Source organism: Pseudophryne corroboree, chromosome 4, assembly GCF_028390025.1.
Source record: "Pseudophryne corroboree isolate aPseCor3 chromosome 4, aPseCor3.hap2, whole genome shotgun sequence".
Classification (NCBI taxonomy): Eukaryota; Metazoa; Chordata; class Amphibia; order Anura; family Myobatrachidae; genus Pseudophryne; species Pseudophryne corroboree.
The window spans coordinates 193,782,697-193,802,012 of record NC_086447.1 but is presented as its reverse complement, the minus strand read 5'-3'; positions in this window follow the sequence as shown (position 1 = coordinate 193,802,012).

Sequence of the window (19,316 nt, the reverse complement as noted above, 5' to 3'; positions counted from 1 at the left end):
TATTTCCTGAAAAGATCCGTCTGCAGGAGGGATATGGGATGGCGCTGTTGGTATTGCTTTACCAATATTCTTCCTCAAGCAAGTAAGACAGGTCATTGCTCTCTTACCTGCATGAGAATAGAATCCTGGCGCATACCAGTAGGCTCTCATCAGCCTGCACCTACCCTCTTTGTCTAGATGAGTCAGACCGTGTGCCACCTCAGCTAGGCTTGGAAGGTATTCTCTGGAGGCTACTTGCTTACCGTGTCCACCTGCCCACAGTCCTGAGGACTCCTGGCCATACCCCTTTGTCCTCCAGACTGCCTCTTCATGCAGGGAACACAAATTTTTGTATCTTAATTTAACTATTGTGTGTTTGCAATGTAGAGTACCATGAGCATAACTCAAAAAAAAAAAGAAAAAAGAAATATCTCTAGAGGAGAGAAAGAAGAAGAAAATGAAAAAGAAAATGTCAGGTTTGCCATTCACCAACAGGCATATCAGTGTCTATACAAAATTTCCCTTGCCCAGTATTCCCATTCTCCACCCTTTGTGCATGACAAGGCACACTGCAGTAATACTGGTGTCATCGTGCTGTTGAGATATACTGGGTTTGGGCAGAACACTGAAGGATCTAGGCATGTGGAGTTTGAACTGTACTTGGGTCCATGTATTGTACCACCCTGTGTGAACGCAAAAGATGAAGAGAAAACTATAGAGAAACAGAATAGAGGTTGGTGACAGATGAGTTTGTAGAGGTGGAGAAGATTTTATAAAAATTTGACAACTGGATTAGGCACTACGGGGAAGTGATTCTCTACTTGGTCTACTCCTTAAAAAAAATTCTGTGTGTCTATCTCTACTGGGACTATCCCAGCCATCAATCCAGTGTCCTGTCCATCCTTAGTTCATAGGGAACCCGGTATCTGTGAGTTAATTTTCTCTACCTGTGATGGACATGCATCTAGAACAGCGAAATGTAACATTATTAAGTTGCTTTTATTCTGTTCTTCCCATTAGCCGAATCTGTGTTTTCTATATGGCTCGTGATTCCTTACTGTATGTCCCTTGGTCCCGTCTATGTGTTTAATAATGTGGCTTGTGTTTTCTGTCTAGGGGATCTATATTGACTATGTGTCCTACTCCTCCTACAATCTCTGGCAAAATGCCCTTCCTTCCTACAAGTGTAACATATTATTGACCATTAGGGATCTGGGGTTTGGACTGATGGGTCTTTCCTGTATGTGCCAGTATACTTACCGTCCTCAACCTCTCCACCTGTTGTCCTCTGCACCTAACACTATTCTTGTGATGTTCAATAGCACACTATCTAAGATTAGCTACTGTGACCCTTCCAATTTTGCAAAGAAGTCTGCACCCTGACACTCAATGCCTTATTGAGCCCGTCCATTTGCACAGAGACAGCCACCTCCCATTTGCCGAATTAGTGTTTACCAGTTGTCTTATCCAGATGGAGAGTTTTCTATTTCTGCAAGAGACAAAAACAAAAAAAAGTTTAACAAGCTTCTAGGTCATACGAAGTATTTCATTCAATCCTTCTCATCCCGTACTAAGGGTCTGTACATGGTTCAACAAACATTTCCAAGCTCATCTTGACTAGGGACATTACTAGGAATGAATGCTTCTTATACGGTAACTGAAAGAAATACCCAGGGGTTACCTTGTCTCTGTCCGCTTTCCTACTGGCAAATACTAATGTGCGGACAGGTTTTTCTCCATTTCTGACGTTACTTTCTTGATTTTTTTTTTAGTTTTATTTATTTATTTATTTTTACTATATATGTACACGAATGATACCATACTTACCTGTTCCACTGGTCTCAGCCACTTCCCCCACAGGCTACTGCTCTTCTTTTACCGGTTGGATACTCCTCTGGGTACATGAGAAATGGCTGAAAACAATCAGGTCACCTTCTCCTCCTAAATAAAACTTCAACATTCATTAGTACATATATAGGTTACAGTCATATTTTTCATATTTTTATTATTTTCTTTCTATAGTTTGTATGCTGGCCGTAACTGCTTCCACATCTACATAAGGCAGTGTACTTGCATTCTCTTTTATTTTTTTCTTCCTACTTATTTATTGTTGCTACAAGTTCAAACAGTTCTTATATTTCCATTCTTGTCTTATATGACTTTGGTTAAACATACCACCTGCAATACCTTAGGATCAAACTCGCCAACCCCTCTTGCTGTCACAGGTTTAAACAATTTGTATGTCTGACCTTTTGTTTTCAGGATTTTATCAGACATATTCTTATCCTTAAGTTCTGCAATACCTCTGGTTCAAAGCTGCCCACCTTAGGGAATGGTTCCCTATCTTTGTCAGTCATACATACCCATTCAGACAAAAAGCCTTCCATGTGTGGACCATATTTCCCACACATAACAACTTCAATACTTAAACTTCGCTGACCCCATGGGCCGCGGCTCTTCAACCTGTACCCTGGTTACAAAACGTACACCGCTTGTGCATTGGATCCCATCACGGGCTTTTTCCTTTTACGCAATCCCCAATGCACAATACGAATAGACGGTGAAAGTTCTTAGAGCGCTTTCACCCACTCATGCCCACGTTGGCCAATACAACGATACACTGTCTGTAGCGGATCGCAATGTACCCAACCTAGGGCCCTATCTGACCTATATTTACTGAAAGTTTTTAGGAATAACTTACCCTTTCCAGTAAAGTATCGGCCGTTGGAGATTTTCCTGAGAGAGACCAGCAAAAACTCCCTATGCACTTTATTATACACAAATCACGCTTGCGTATGCTCTATACAGCGCTAATGATACCGCGATTTTATGCAAAAGCTCGTAAAAAGGATATCAAGTTGCGCTATCTATTGCACCCACAAACGCGCGGTCCAATCGCACAGCATATAGGTACTTGTTACTTATCTGCCGTACAACCACGGGTCGTTATACAAACTGGGACCCTCAGTCCGGAGCGTAATACCAAAAAAAACCTTTTAACTTCAATACTTCGCAATACAATGCACTATCACGCTCCTTTACAAATCACCTCACGATTTGCGTATTAAACCTTGTACTAATGTGAGTCAGCCTTCTCACGCCACCAAGCCTCCACTCACTTAATGTACCAAACGACGGGATCCCGGATTACGGGGTTCGAATTTCACTCACTCCTACGTTCGCTCACTCAGGTATACTTGGTTTTTCTGTACGGAAAATTAGGATTCATTCAAGTTGGCAGCTTTACCCCCAGAGGCAATTAAAAAAAATTATTTATACTAAATTTTGTTTTTATATTAAATTTCTTTAGAAACCGGGTAGTTTGGTGCTATTGTAGCGTGGCTACTGTCCCGCCTTTAAACTAAACGAACTATTGTGTAATTTGTACTTAGCGACCGTATTTCTTACGCAATTTGCGTAAAACGAACCGTACGTCCGCAATTAAACAAATTCCACAACTTCTATAAATGTGAGCAATACCAACTATAATTGCTCACTAAACACAACACACATTCTTTCTGTATAAACCCTCTTACTACTGGGCCAGAAATGCGTTTTGTGATTTTACTCTTACTTCCTTAAATACTTATTTTATTTTTAACTATATAGCAACAAATATCTCCGGTTTCATACAGGTCTAAATTAATCTAGCAATGATCAATAATTTAAGTGATATGATTCAGGTTGGATAGCCATCTTGCAGAACATACATTGATATAAACACACACATAATTATAATAATATTATATATAATATACCATTCACTGGTCTCCTATGAGACACCTTACCCTCTCAGTGCTTCTAATTTGCATATCAATGCTATGTGCTTTTGGCTGCCTGTAAAAGTGTTTTTTCACTGCTAAGAAAAAGCAGTTACACAGGTTAATTTGCATTACAATGGCTACCTTATAGCAAGCAGAGTTAACTGAATCCTAGAGGTAAAAGAAAAAAAACTTTTTTTTTCTTTTTTTTTTATCTGTGTGTAATTCTTACATCAAGTATTCATCTCACTATTAACTTTCACTAGGCCCCATTGAAACTATTTGTAATTGACTATGGCATGGGTTCAATAAATGCATTGGTAACTCATAAATCATGTTTCATGTGACCAAGGAAAGCTGATTATTCTGAGCAGACTAAAAATCAGCCATCTAGAAAAATGACCTTCCCAAAATGGCCGCTGCTCCTCCCCCTTCCACATTCATGAGGGTTACACAAAATGGTGGACAGGCCATTGTGGTTAGTCCAAAATGGAGGACAGACCATGCGGCTTCCTTTGTCACAAAGAAATCACACATCATACAAGCACCAGAAGTTATTTTAGGCCTGAGTTAAAAATAAAAACTATATCAAAGCTATGCAGCAACTTTTAAATATACTTTTAAACCTACTTAAACAGATAAACAATCCAATCTGAATCAAACACAATATGACTTATTTGAACCTTGTTTTGCAACAATAAAAATACATTTTAGCATCTTAAATATTATGAGAAACGCATTGTCCCTTGAATTTCATATCAGTGTCTTACTAATAACACAACACAATACACACGGATATGATGATTTTCTCAGCTTTTAGGATGCGTCCATCACAAGCTGATCGACCACAGCGTCGCGTTTATAATGTACAGTGCATCATTAAGAACGTGATATCGCGGACCAACCCCATCTATGAATGCTAAATTGATTTCTCACAAATATTTAAAATGCCCGCTGTAATATATATTGTAAATGCCTGCACATCTTATTACCATATCCCATAAATGTGCGCTGTACATCGCACAACACTGCATCCCATAAGAGAAAACAATACACCCACACATTATCTGAGTTCCAAAGCTCATTGATGTATATATTTGTTATTAAAAAGGATATGGATTCAATATATATTACAAAGTACAGTATACCTATAGTTACAACTCATACAGTAAGCAGTTAATACATAAAGTTACATATAGTTACATGCCAGCGATACAATACCATTCCATCAATGTATCTTATATATCTCTTTCTCTGTAAAGTAATGTTGGGACTCCATCTTCTTCTGAGACCAAACCAGGAACTAAACTGGCAGCAAGTTCATCATCCTCTGAGACCAAAAAGCAAGTAACTTCCTGTGTGGTCAGCAGAGTATTATCTAGTTTCTGGGGGAGGGGTTCATGGTAAGTCACTATTCTCTTTGTATATGGTAATCAGATTCAGCCTTGAAGATATCCAAAGGGCTGGCCTGAGTTCCCTGTCCACTGTAACATTCATTGTTCTAACAAAGTGATTTTAGCTTTTATACATGTAATCATAATTCCGTGTTGCAATGTACTACAATTTAATAACAAGTATCAAATTAATCTACACATTAAGCTGGTTGCTTCAATAGTAAACATGACAGGTCTATCTGGTTCCATTCAAATAATACACATACATGACACCACTTCATTACATATACAATTCTAAATCATCATGATGTCTGGCGCTTGATATTATTATAATTATGTACTGCATGAAATAAGTGTCGAATCCATCTCTGTGGCATGTCCATGTAAATGCGTGTGTTACCATATTTTGCTGTGCTCGCTGCGCGTATTTGCAAGTATAGCGACTTAAATGTGTGTAGTTTGTATGTTCTCTTGATGTAATATTTTTTTTTTACTTCGACAAGGCACTCTCTGCTGCATTACATATATTCATATTGCTGTGCATCCATCTCTGAATCAGGCCCATAATTACAATCATAGTGAAACATAATATGTATACGCTGTGAGGGCGGTCCCAGTAAGACTTGTTCTGACTTTACTGAATAAGGAGAAGGTGGATGGGAACAGAAAACCAGGAGGCCGCTCACATGGAGCACTGGACATGAAATGAAATAAACTCATTGCCATCATTTGTTATGGGGCATTATTTATTTGATAGTGGGTTAATTATTTATTTAATAGTGGGATCATTATTTATTTGATATTGGGGACAGTCATTTTTAATTTATTAGCAGGGTCACACATGCAGGGCACACTTGGGTCACTACCAGTGAGAGTATGCACTTGCACTACATGTGCAACTTGTAGTGGTACACTCACAGTACATGCACTATATTCACACTGTATTATGTTGGTACCCAATGGCTACTCAGCATTGGGTCAGAACTCTATAGATGATGCAGTCTAATCAATTTCAGGGACACAGAGAGAGAGAGAGAGTTCTGCAAATACATAGGGACAGAGATAGGTAGCAGGGAGTTAGGGACAGAAAGAGGCAGTAGGGGCATAGAAACAGAGATAGGCAGCAGGGACATGGGACAGATAGAGAGGCAGCAGGGACAGAGAGAGAGGAGCAGGTATATAGGGACAGATAAGAGAGGCAGTAGGGATGTAGGGACAGAGAGATTCAGCAGGAACATAGGGACAGAAAGAGGGGCAGCAGGAACGTAGGGGCAGAGAGAGGCAGCAGGAATATAGGGACAGAGAAAGGGGCAGCAGGGACATAGGGACAGAGAGATGGGCAGCAGGGACATAGAGAAAGAGAGATGGGCAGCAGGGACATAGGGAAAGAGAGAGAGGAGCAGAAGGGACGTAGGGTCAGCAGCAGTCGTGCAAGTAGAAAAACTGTCTTAATGTTACTGTTTGCGACAAAAAATTGGCAGGGTCACATGCCACAAGGGGCGTGCCCACTGAAAATGGGGACATGTCAATATGACACACCAATCAAACAACAACAACAAAATCCCGGCGCCTTTATTGCCCAGAAAAAATCTAGCAGCTTTCCCAGGGGTAATTGGTTTAAAAACCCCTTATACCAGAAAAAATAGAAAAAGACAATAGGAAGCGCAAATTTAATCTGTTCGTAGATTTTATTATATGATTATTATATATTAAAACACAAATTCATACCGGCCAGTATGCATAAATTACACATATTTAAGAATCTCTATAAAAATAACTTTAAAAAACCACAATGTATATTCCCATCAAATCTATATTAAATGTACTTCAGGTGATACTTTGTATTACCTCCACTGGTAACACACTTGCTGTCTAGTGAACATATACCATGTAATCAATTAGAAGTGCACTTCTGCGACCCTTTCCTATATATTTGGTATTTGTCTGTGATTTATATACTGCAGTTGAATGTCTTGTTATCAAACAATTTAAATGTCACATGCAATAGTTACATGTATTCCTGCATGGCCATGCAATATGTTTGTGGATAATTCCGAGCTCTTATGCACAAATCCAAGTCACAGCGTGATGGTACTTAGTGAGCAAACCTGTCACGACTCCCAGCAGGGTCAGATATTCGTCCTCCCAGCTATTGCTCTCACTTTCAGCCTTGTCTGGAGTTCATGGAACAACTCACTTCGGATGATGTCCCTCCCGGCTGTTTGTGTAGCCTCAGCCTTATCCGGAGTATACGTACACTTCTCCTCCTCTGATCACTGTTAGCAATGGGTCAATTATCAGCCGGCCGGCTAGTAGGTATGCAGCACTCGATCCCGTCAGTGGGAGAAAAAACACAGACGCGTTTCCCCGCCTTCCAACCTCGGTGGCTTCCTCAGTGTGAATGGCTCTCCCTGACCGCACGGCTTTTTAAACACAGATATTTTACACAGCCCGTGCTGGCGCTAGCGTAATGCTGCTCATGCCTCATTTCGACAGCTGTCACCTGCACTTGTATATAATTACTTAGCTCCTTAGTTAGATCGCAATGCCCCATCTAAACTCATCCTTATAGCCGCATCAATTACACTTATTCCTGGTTATAATCACTTAAACCTCCAGGTACTATGTATGACTATTCATATCACACTAAAAAACAATATAAATGAATACATACAGGTGATTTAGCTTATTTATTCTGCATCACTACAACCAGTGATGCAGAATAAATAAGCTAAATCACCTGTATGTATTCATTTATATTGTTTTTTAGTGTGATATGAATAGTCATACATAGTACCTGGAGGTTTAAGTGATTATAACCAGGAATAAGTGTAATTGATGCGGCTATAAGGATGAGTTTAGATGGGGCATTGCGATCTAACTAAGGAGCTAAGTAATTATATACAAGTGCAGGTGACAGCTGTCGAAATGAGGCATGAGCAGCATTACGCTAGCGCCAGCACGGGCTGTGTAAAATATCTGTGTTTAAAAAGCCGTGCGGTCAGGGAGAGCCATTCACACTGAGGAAGCCGCCGAGGTTGGAAGGCGGGGAAACGCGTCTGTGTTTTTTCTCCCACTGACGGGATCGAGTGCTGCATACCTACTAGCCGGCCGGCTGATAATTGACCCATTGCTAACAGTGATCAGAGGAGGAGAAGTGTACGTATACTCCGGATAAGGCTGAGGCTACACAAATAGCCGGGAGGGACATCATCCGAAGTGAGTTGTTCCATGAACTCCAGACAAGGCTGAAAGTGAGAGCAATAGCCGGGAGGACGAATATCTGACCCTGCTGGGAGTCGTGACAGGTTTGCTCACTAAGTACCATCACGCTTTGACTTGGATTTGTGCATAAGAGCTCGGAATTATCCACAAACATATTGCATGGCCATGCAGGAATACATGTAACTATTGCATGTGACATTTAAATTGTTTGATAACAAGACATTCAACTGCAGTATATAAATCACAGACAAATACCAAATATATAGGAAAGGGTCGCAGAAGTGCACTTCTAATTGATTACATGGTATATGTTCACTAGACAGCAAGTGTGTTACCAGTGGAGGTAATACAAAGTATCACCTGTAGTACATTTAATATAGATTTGATGGGAATATACATTGTGGTTTTTTAAAGTTATTTTTATAGAGATTCTTAAATATATGTAATTTATGCATACTGGCCGGTATGAATTTGTGTTTTAATATATAATAATCATATAATAAAATCTACGAACAGATTAAATTTGCGCTTCCTATTGTCTTTTTCTATTTTTTCTGACACACCAATCATTTGTCTTCCCTTTGGGAACATTCCTTTCCATTTCAAATACACCTTACCTATATGATGGTTTCTCGCAATGGGAAACTTCTGAAAAAATGTATCCTCTCTGGTCAGACAGGGGTATTCACTTTTCATGTAGGAAAACATGGTACGGAAGATGCCAAAGTCCTTGTCATACAACAGAGGTTCGACCAGACTCATGCCCCCTGAGTTACCTTCTACCCCCTGCATCTCCCAGCCACACCATCATCTTCCCCCTGCCTTTCTCAGCCGCACTATCATCTCCCCCTGCAACTCTAAGCCACACCATCATACACACCCCGTGTTTCCCAGCCACACCGTCACCTCCCCCTGCTAATTTCAGCCACACCATCATCTCTCGCCTCCGTCTCTCCCCCTGGTCTCTCAGCGACACTATCATCTCCCCCCTGCATCTCTCAGCCAAATGTCAACTACCCCTGCTACTCTTGGCTGCCCCCTTTAAATCTCTATCTCTCAGCCTGATTCTTATAATTCTGTGTCTCTCTCTTCCCCCTTTCACTCTGTGTCTCTCAGCCTGTCCCCCTTCACTCTGTGTCTCTCAGCCTTCACCCCCCCCCCCCCCATTCACTCTGTTCAATGGGCCGGCGGACAGTGAGGCAAAGCACAGGCGCCACAAGAAGAACACAGCCACTGCAGGACATTGATAGCATGACGTGATGTCAGCATGATGCTCCAAGAAGTCCTTCCAGGCAGCAGCAAAGTGCAGTGGGAGGCGCTGTCACGCCGCCAAGCACCCTGGCTTTGCTTGGCGGTGCTTTAAAGAAAACTAAACACATAATGGCAGGTCACAGGTGCAATGTGAGCGGGGACGGTACAACACGCTGTGGGGGGGGGGTGACACCTGGCCATACTTCACGGGAAGGGGGGCGATTGGGGAGAAGAGCCATGGGCCTTAGAGTTGACTGGGTGCAGGCAGGGCCGGGGCACTTAAGACAGTGGGGGCCTCCCTTATTGTCAGCACTGCCGTTCATGTGTGGATACTGGAGGGAGCCATAGTCTCATCTCCTGTGTCTCATAACCTCATCTTCCCGTGTCTGTCATCCTCATTGCCCACCATGTCTGCCCTCCCTGTGTCTGTCTGCCTCATTGCCCCCCCCCCCCCATTTCTGTCAGCCTCATTGCCCTCCCTGTGTCTGTCAGCCTCATTGCCCTGCCTGTGTCTGTCAGCTTTACCACCCCTGACACCCCCCCCCCCCCTCCCCCCAACTTTGTACCTCCAAGTCTCTCAGCCTCATCCAAGCCGCTCAGTCTCACGATGTACTGTAGGTACAGTAACATGCAGTACACGGAGAACAAACCCACCCTTGTGAGTATATGTACGATCAACATCTATGCTCCTAAGCCCTGCACTGCACCAGCAGGCACTCCCCATCCGATCTTACTGCTCTTGCTCTAGTCACTCCTCTGAACCTCCAGCAGCACTATCCCTGCTCTCCTGGTCCTGACTAGTCCTGCCTCCTTCCTTCCTCCGCCGCTCTGTGTCCGGCTTCCATTTCCTCCTCCTGTGACCTGTCTGTGGCATGTTTAAACTGTGAGGATTGAGGAAGTGGAGGATATTTGAGCTAAGTACGCTGTGCTGCAAGGGGGCCAATGTCCTCTTCAACTTGACCCACCGCCCAGCACAGTTAAAGAGAGAGACGCTTCTTGCGGCAAAGCCTGCACTGGAACAGCTCCGGCCGTGGTGCCCCATGACAGAGGATACTCACCCCCTGTGCCGCTCTGGGTGCAGGGGAAGCTGCGAGCCCAGGAAGCATCTCGGGCCCCATATCAGCTGTGGGATCTGTATTACCGATTGTCGGGATGCCGGCTGTCAGTATATAGACAAAGGCATCCCGGCCATTAGTATGCCAGCAGCAGGGCGCACGCTAGCAACCCCTTGCGGGCTCACTGCGGTCGCAACAGGTTCTATTCCCGCTCTATGGGTGTAAGCATAGGCAAACGCAGGGGGGGTTCCGGTTGCCCAGAAACCTCCCTCCTCTTGGCAAGTGGCTCAAATTCAGACATTAGCAATGTTATATAATACGATTACTAGAACTGCCGTAACATCATGCAGTTTAAGGCAGTGGTTCTCAACCTTGGTCCTCAAATACCAACAGTTCATGTTTTCCAAGTCACCTAGCAGTTGAACGGGTGTATTCATTACTCATGGACACATTTTAAAAGACCCACAAGTGGAGCAAATTATTTCACTTGCAATCCTGTGAGGAGACCTGGAAAACATGAACTGTTGGGGGTACTTGAGGACCGCGGTTGAGAACCACTGGTTTAAGGGACAGAGCAGAGCTGCTGCACATACACAGTGGTAGAAGCTTCTTCTACCCAGTTTGCTGTATGTGTGGATCTGAGTCTTCTCAATCAGTGCACTGGACTAGAGAGTATCTACTAGAAAGAAAAGACAGGAGCCTTACCATGAGGTGGGAGAATCTGAGCTTAGAAAGTACAAAACTGGTTCTGTTATGTTTGTGTATTTATTTTATTTATTTATTTATTTATTTATTATGGTATGTTTAACCTTATCCTGACCACTTATCTTATTTATATTATTTAAATATGTTTGATATTTATTAGACAACCTATAGTGTTAAATACCAATATTCCATATATATCCACAGTATCCAGTATATAAAAAGAAAAACGTTTACATTAATGTCTAGGGTCATTACTGGGTTGTGAGTCGGGATTCCGGCTGGGGGCATTGTCAGAAGTCGGGATTCCAGCATCTATATCCTGACGGGATCCCGACTGGCGGCAATGCAACTGCATCCCGCAGCAGCACCCCCTGCACCCTCAGTAGTTACGCCACTGACATCACCCATCTATATGCATCCCACATTAATAAAATAAGGGTTAAGTTACAGTTGCACTTTTGGTTCATGCTTTTTTATGTGCAGTTTGTTTTGTAATGCAGATTATTATATCCCCCTCTTTCCCAGTATTTGCCATGAATAACCGGAAGCCTTGGCTTATTCTTGATGCTACTGAATGAGTTTCTATGTACATAATAGAGTCACAGTGATGTCTTTCTGTACTGATATGCTCACTCATTAAACCTGGGGTGGGGAATCTCAGGCCCGCGGGCCATATAAGGCCCGCAGAGCCACTTGATCCGGCCCGGCCAGGCTCACCTAACCGTGGAGATGCCAGGCGCCCGCTGAGATTTCGCAGTGTGCGGTGCTATGGGAGAGATGTCATGACGTCTCTCCCATAGTTCTGAGGAGCGGGTGGCCAGGCGGAGGGCAACGGTCTGGAAGCAGGAGCGGGGCTGGTGAGTATTGTGGGATTTTTTTTCCTTTTAATGTGTGTGTAAGTGGTGCTACTAGAGGGCATATTTAATGGGGCATAAAAACTGACTGGGGGCATATCTATTGGGGCATAACAACTGACTGGGGCATATGTACTGGGGCATAACAACTGACTGGGGGCATAACTACTGTGGGCATAACTACTGACTTGGGGCATATCTACTGGGGGATAACTGCTGGGGGGCAGGCTAATTTTTAAGTTGATAATATTTGTATGGCCCCCCGAAGGATTTTATAAATATCAAAATGGCCCTTGGTAGAAAAAAGGTTCCCCACCCCTGCATTAAACCCTCCATTTATTAATAAGACACTTACCACTACTACCTGTATTAGTTTAATATAATCTCAGTAGGAATAACCAAATTGGCTCAATGCTTCAAATAACTGTTAACCCTTGAGCATATCTTCTATAACAAATATCCTGGTATCTGCATATCATGAAATCTCTGCACCCATGGGTGCTGTGTGTGCTGCACCTCTCTCTGCAGATATAGCTTTCCAGCTCTTTCACACAGGCATTTTATTCACACATACTGTAGCAAATGTTGAATGGCCGAATCTGAGATCCTTCAAGGCTATCTGGAAAACATGCACTGATAGGAATTACTTTATAGGTAGGACAATGATTTCTGATTAAGAAAAGCCTTTTTCTGCAGCGGAGTACACTGGTATTCCACAGGGAATAACATTGGGGTGTAGAGTTGGATCTTGATCCGAGGCACCAACAGGCTAAAGCTTTGACTATTCCCAGGATGCACTGCACCAACTCCTCTATATCCCCACCTCCAGGCACTGGAGCTCAGTTTGTAAGTTGGTGCCTGCAGTGCAGACAGCTAACAGGGAGGGCTGCGCTAGGCATCCCTGAAAATAGCTTTTCTGACAAGAAAGAAGACTTCAAGGGCCGCAGCATAGGCACTTGGTGCTATGTCATACTGACATATCGTGCTGTAGCTCCCTCACCTCCCCCAGCGGCGCTGTATACTCCCACGCCCTCGTTGCCGGGTACTTACAGCAGCGGTGCTCCGGTCTCATCAGGCACACATACCGCAGCTGCTCTCTTTTGATCGCGTGGCCGCACAATAGGGAGGAGGTAAGAGGGTCCCCCAGGCAGGACCTGCCGAAATCACGATCCGGTCCGGTCTCCTGGAGACGGACCGCGCCGCTGGCATGGACACTGTGGCCGTGCAGGGACCCCACTATATCCACCAGGGCAAGGAGCACAGGTCGGATTTACTAAAATCCGATTAGTACAGGCTCCATAGTACCCGGTGGTGAAGTCCAGCAGAGGGGCTAAGGCTCTGACCTGTAGCCCCTCTCCCAGCCCCAGGCGCCATCTACAGCAGATGTTCCCGGCCTGGAGCTGCATCTCTCTCTCTCCCTCACTCCCTGTCAGCGTTTGGGCGCCATTACACAGAGCTGCGCTGATTCTGGGACTGCTGGGCACTGTCTCCTCTGTAAAGCCGCCTGCCTTCATCGCTGTGCATTTACAGGACACTTAAGTATTCTACATCTCGTTTAGACAGTGTTAGTTAAGAACAAGTGCATAACTACAGGGATATTTAGTACAAGTATCGTGTGATATACATACATTATTTACTGTGCATTGCTATATCTGTATACACATATATAGCTTTACTTAGTATTGCTAGTCCAGTGCAGTTTTATTGTTGTTTGTAATAATTTCTGCATTGTACATGTGACCGTGTGTGCCTATAGCTGCTGTGTAGTTCCTATTCCGTGTATCTCACACATATTGCTATCCCTATATTCTGTACCCTGACGGGGGCTAAGTGCATCAGGGTCCTATATATATATATATATATATATATATATATATAATATATATATATATATATATATATATAAAGTGTTTCACAGGATATACTGTTTGGTATTTTTGTCTGTGTATTTCAGTCACTTTATACCACTTAAATCCTCTGTTTGTGATCTGCATTGCAGTCACACTCCACAGGGTTTTTTTGTCAGGTACTGTGTCTGGCTATATTGTACTGTTACGCCCTAGGGCTACATTATCCAATAATGTCTGCGTCACAGGGCGGGAGATCTGTGGCTGATCTTGCATCATGCAGTGCTGACGCCGTGGATTTATCTGAGGAAAATATTCCAGCTGAGGGTCCAGGTATTGGGGGTTCTGTACCCCTTGGTCAGCCTGCAGCACCGGTGGCACACCACGACCCACCTTGGGCTGCTTTTTCTAATTTACTGACTACGCTAGTAACGAGACTTGCACCCCCTGTGGGACCTCCTGTGCCATTGCAATCACATATTGTCCCTGTTGTTAATCCACCATGGGTGGATTCTCTGTCGACTCAGTTACAGCAGTTAAATCAGTCCTTGGTTAAATAAAAGCTTGACCCTCGCCCTCCTGGGACCAAAGGGTCATCTAAGCGGGCCATATCTTTCTCACAAACCATGCATGTTTCAGATACTTCATTCGATGAAGATGGCGTATATACTGACCCATCAGACACTCATTTAGATGCTTCTGATGGGGAATCTACAACACAGGTGGATGTTACTGACCTCTTGGAGGCTATCAAACTGTTACTTCAGATCGATGATGAAAGGTCAGAAGGTTACTAAATTAGTTTTACCACATTCTGACCATTTAGTTGACATACGTCAGGAATCCTGGGAGTCTCCAGGAAAGAAATTCTCCTTGTCTAAAAAGATGCTAGCTCGTTATCCCCTCGCTGCAGAGTTAAGTAAAAATTGGGAAACACCGCCGCCGGTGGACTCACATGTTGCATGTCTGGTGGGCTTTTCTACACTGCCTGTCACTACCGTCACCTCTCTGAAGGAACCGAAGGATAAGCGTGTGGAGGGTTGCTTGAAGTCTATTTACACTCTTTCGGGTGCTTTGCATAGACCTACTATAGCGGCTTCTTAGGCTGCAAAAGCTATTGAAGCCTGGGTTCAAGAAGTTGAAGCGGAGCTATCTTCTAATTTTTCTGATAATGCCAGTGTCTTTCATATATTACCACAGCCTCTCATTACATTCAGGAGGCGGCCTCTGATGCCGATGTACTGGCAGCCAAAGCGTCTACTACGTCCATTCTGGCTCACCGGATTCTGTGGTTGCAGTCCTGGTCTGTGGATCTGGACTCTAAACAGACTTTTTGGGAAAGATCTGAACAAGATTGTTGCTGACTTAGTGTCTGCTAAAACTGCATGTCTGCCGAGTACTAATCCTTCAGTTCCGAAGGCTAAGCGTACCACCTTTCATTCCTTTCGACCTCCAAGAAAACAAAGGGTCAGGCGTACCCAAAACAGGCTTGCACTTCGAAAACCTTGTCAAAGTTGAAAAAATATTGTAATACACACACCATGTACTAACCACACACACATGCCCGCTGCGCGTGCACTTGATCCGCCGTGCGTGCGCATATCCGCAATTTGCGTATGATCGCTCCCGCGGTCCTGCGCGTGGTATGGGTATTTACGACGGAGTTTGTGAACGCATAGAGGGTTATCAAAACATTACATATTTTACCCAAATAGTGCACATTGTACACATAGCCCCCATGCACCACTTCAGCAAGTATCAACAGTTTAAATGATTCCAGGACTAAGGGATTCACCTTTGCATGATAGGAAGGGACAGACTAAGGTTATAAGGTGATGTCTAGTATCCAGCTGTAGGGTATTTTAAGGGTAACATTCCGGTGTTGGTTAGAGGAAGATCGCATGTTCCTGCGTATAGTTATGTGTAGAAGTAGAATATAGGTTTAAACTGTATTTACTGTATATTATGTATGCAGCGGGAATCCAGAGGAGACCACCCACAAGAGCAGTTGAGAAAGACATCGCCCACCTTTTCAAATCAACCTATGACCTCTCCTGTAATGTAAAGATGCATCTCTGTGTCCAATGGACAAAGGGATTACAGTATCCATTGTATTGTTTTTGGAAGAAGTGTATAAAAAGCCTGTTGCTGCCTGGCCGGTCAGAAGACTCTGAACACTATCTACCTGATGAGCGGAGGACTGGTCCAGGTTGCGCAAGCGAATATTCTCATGTATGTACATTGACTGTAGCCATTTTACTCTGTTGTATTTTGTAGTGTATAAATTGTATTGTTATCCCCTTTCAGATATATACGCTGAGGTTTCAGAGCCCAGTGTTTAACTACAAATCAGTGTTGTGTCCTCTTTTCCCTGCTAGGTTTAAAGCGTATTATATTACCTAACTGTATAAGGTTTAAGAGTGTATTGATAAGTTGTGTACGCGCTGCGGGTACTTTATACCGTCAGCGCTGCATAAGGTTTAAGGTGTAACATCATTGCAGTGCTTTGCTGCATAAGGTTTAGAGTGTAACAATATCATTGCATTGCATTACGAATAAGGTTTAAAGTTTAACAAGAGTGTGTGCGCGCGCTGTGTGTACTTTGTACCCCCAGTGCGGCGTTTGTACGCTAAGTCTGTACGCGGTACGGGACTCTGTACGCAAATAGCGTACAAAGTACGTAGCGTGGGTATCAAGTGAAGCGGCCGCAGCGGCTCCATTATAAAAGTGTGTTTAAAGGTATAGCTTTATGGTTTAAGAGAATATCGACATTATCAATTGGGGACATCGTCCGGTTTTTTCTCATACCCGCAGCCTAGCAGGTTAAAGCAGACTTTATCTATCAGCAAAGGGCAGACAGGTATTCCACGTAAGCCTTCTCCTGGTTGGTGGATACACTGGTAAACCCTATCTCATTGCTGATAAGATGGCGTCTGCTCTGCATGGTTTGTAGGGATGCTGGTGGGATCCGTAAGGTAAATACGCAAAGCTATTTTAAAAGTTTGTGAATTTCTGTTTGGCGCCAAATGCGCACACAACACAAGCATACACCTGTACTTTGTACTTTGTATACCTGCTCGCATTGTTGCCATAAGTATTGATTATTAGATTCATTTTGATCTGTACTGAGAAATTTGTTGCTATTTAATTAAGACATAGACTAAATATTATAAGGAAGTCAACGTAAAACACAAATACAGTCTGGCCTAGTTAAACAGGTTTATACAGAAAGATACTGTGTTATGTTAAGTAAACGATTATAGGTAATATCGCTTACATTTATAGAAGTGTGGGATTTGTGCTATTGCGGACGTACGGTCTTTGTACACGTGTCTCGGACAAAGTACGGGACTGCGTACGCAACGTAAAGACATACGCATGGTCGCGTGCGTAAGGGTACGACCGCTAAGTACAAATTACACAATAGCATTGTTTAGTTTAGGCGCGGGACGGTAGCCACGCGACAATAGCACAAATTGCTCAGTTTCCAAGAATTTAGTTTAAATAAAACCTTTTCTACTGTATTACCTCTGGGGAAAGCTATCAGTCAACAGGAACGGATATTTTTCTGATCAGAAAACTATAGAGTGTTAGTGTGGGCTGAAAAAGGTGTGAATGTATTGAACCCCGCTTGGTGAACTCGGTGAACTTGGTGAACTCGGTGAAACTCAGTGAATTTGGTGAGCACGGTCTAGGTGAATACGTGCAACGGAGTGTGATAAAGCTTTTTAAAGGTGTTGTTTTCTTGGTATTACACTCCAGCCGTTTTGGAACACAGTGTGAAGACTCCAGTGATCCTACAACTTATAGATAGCAAGTGTCTATAAGCGGAACGATTGGACCGCACGGTTGTGTGAGCAATACGTGGCGCAACGTGATACGAAGTTTTGAATATTTGTGCATAAATCTCGTCATCATACGCATTGTGTAGAGCACATGCAAGCGTGATTTGTGTAAAAATTGTCTTTTAGGCAGATATTCACTGGGTACGGTAAGTTACTCCTAAAGGCCCAGGGGATATAGGCCGAAGTAGGGCCTGCATTGGCTACACGTGTCTGCTAAAAGGGGCGGATCCGTGGTACTCGGAGCAGAAGAAGTTAGTGGAAGAACTTTAAGGACTTCCACCGTTACTGTGTTTGGAGCATTTTAGAAAGTTTTCCCGTGTTAAAAGGGTCCACAATGGGAGCCAAGTGCACAACACAGGGACGTTCCTCAGTCAGGGTTCAGACAGCAGAAATGAGACCGAGGGGGTCAGCTCGGTTGGCAATGTGGGGGAAGTATGGTCCCCACACTGAGACCTTTTGTGATGAATGGACACGAATGACTGTGGGGGATAAAGCATAATTTCCTGGGATAGGTAGTTTTGAACCAGAGGTATTGCAGAATTTAAGGAGTAGGATTTGTCTAATAAAATCCAGAAAACAAAGGATTAGACATACAGATTGTTTCAATTTATGGCAGCAAGAGGGCGATATGCAAGAGAAATTAACATATGCAACCGGTTCCAAACCTAGCGGGAATGAGAACACAAACACACCATTGTCGACACAGGTCGAAGGGGAACAGAAGGCTACAGTCAATGATACATCCGTAAATGATAGTAATATGAAAGAGCAATGTATTAACCCTAACTTTTGCAAAATGTATCCTGTTTTTAAGTCTCTCCAAGGTTTTAGGTCACATGAAGATGAAGGATTCAGCCAAATCGCAGCTCTCCTCCAAGCAGTCATGTTGCAGAAAACTCAGGTGGGACCTGTCCAACCAGGTAGTGCAGTAACAATATTCACCAATGAAAGAACGGGTGAGGTCACAGCTACCGGTAAGTATGAGACAGTTCATTGCACAGAAACAACAACACCACACAGTAAACAGATTAGGAACGGAATGGTAGGATTACACCTGTTTTGGGAATAGTAACTCCCAATGGGGGAACCGATAGACAGGAAGTAGTCCTCACCAGGAATAATGCAATGTATTGCCCGTGGCCCAGAGATGAGCTGTGATCAATCATTTCAGAATTCCCCGACCCTCGGAAGCATTTAGCCAGATGTCAGAAATTTATCAGAGATCTGGGTAATGTGTATGAACCGACAAACCAACATTGGCGGACATTTTTGAAAACATGCCTACCCCCTAATATTAACACCCAAAAATTCATCACTGATTGTAGATTAGAGTGGGATAGTCCTATGACTGACAGAAACAATCAGGAAAATATAGAATGAATTAATAGGCAACTAGAGTT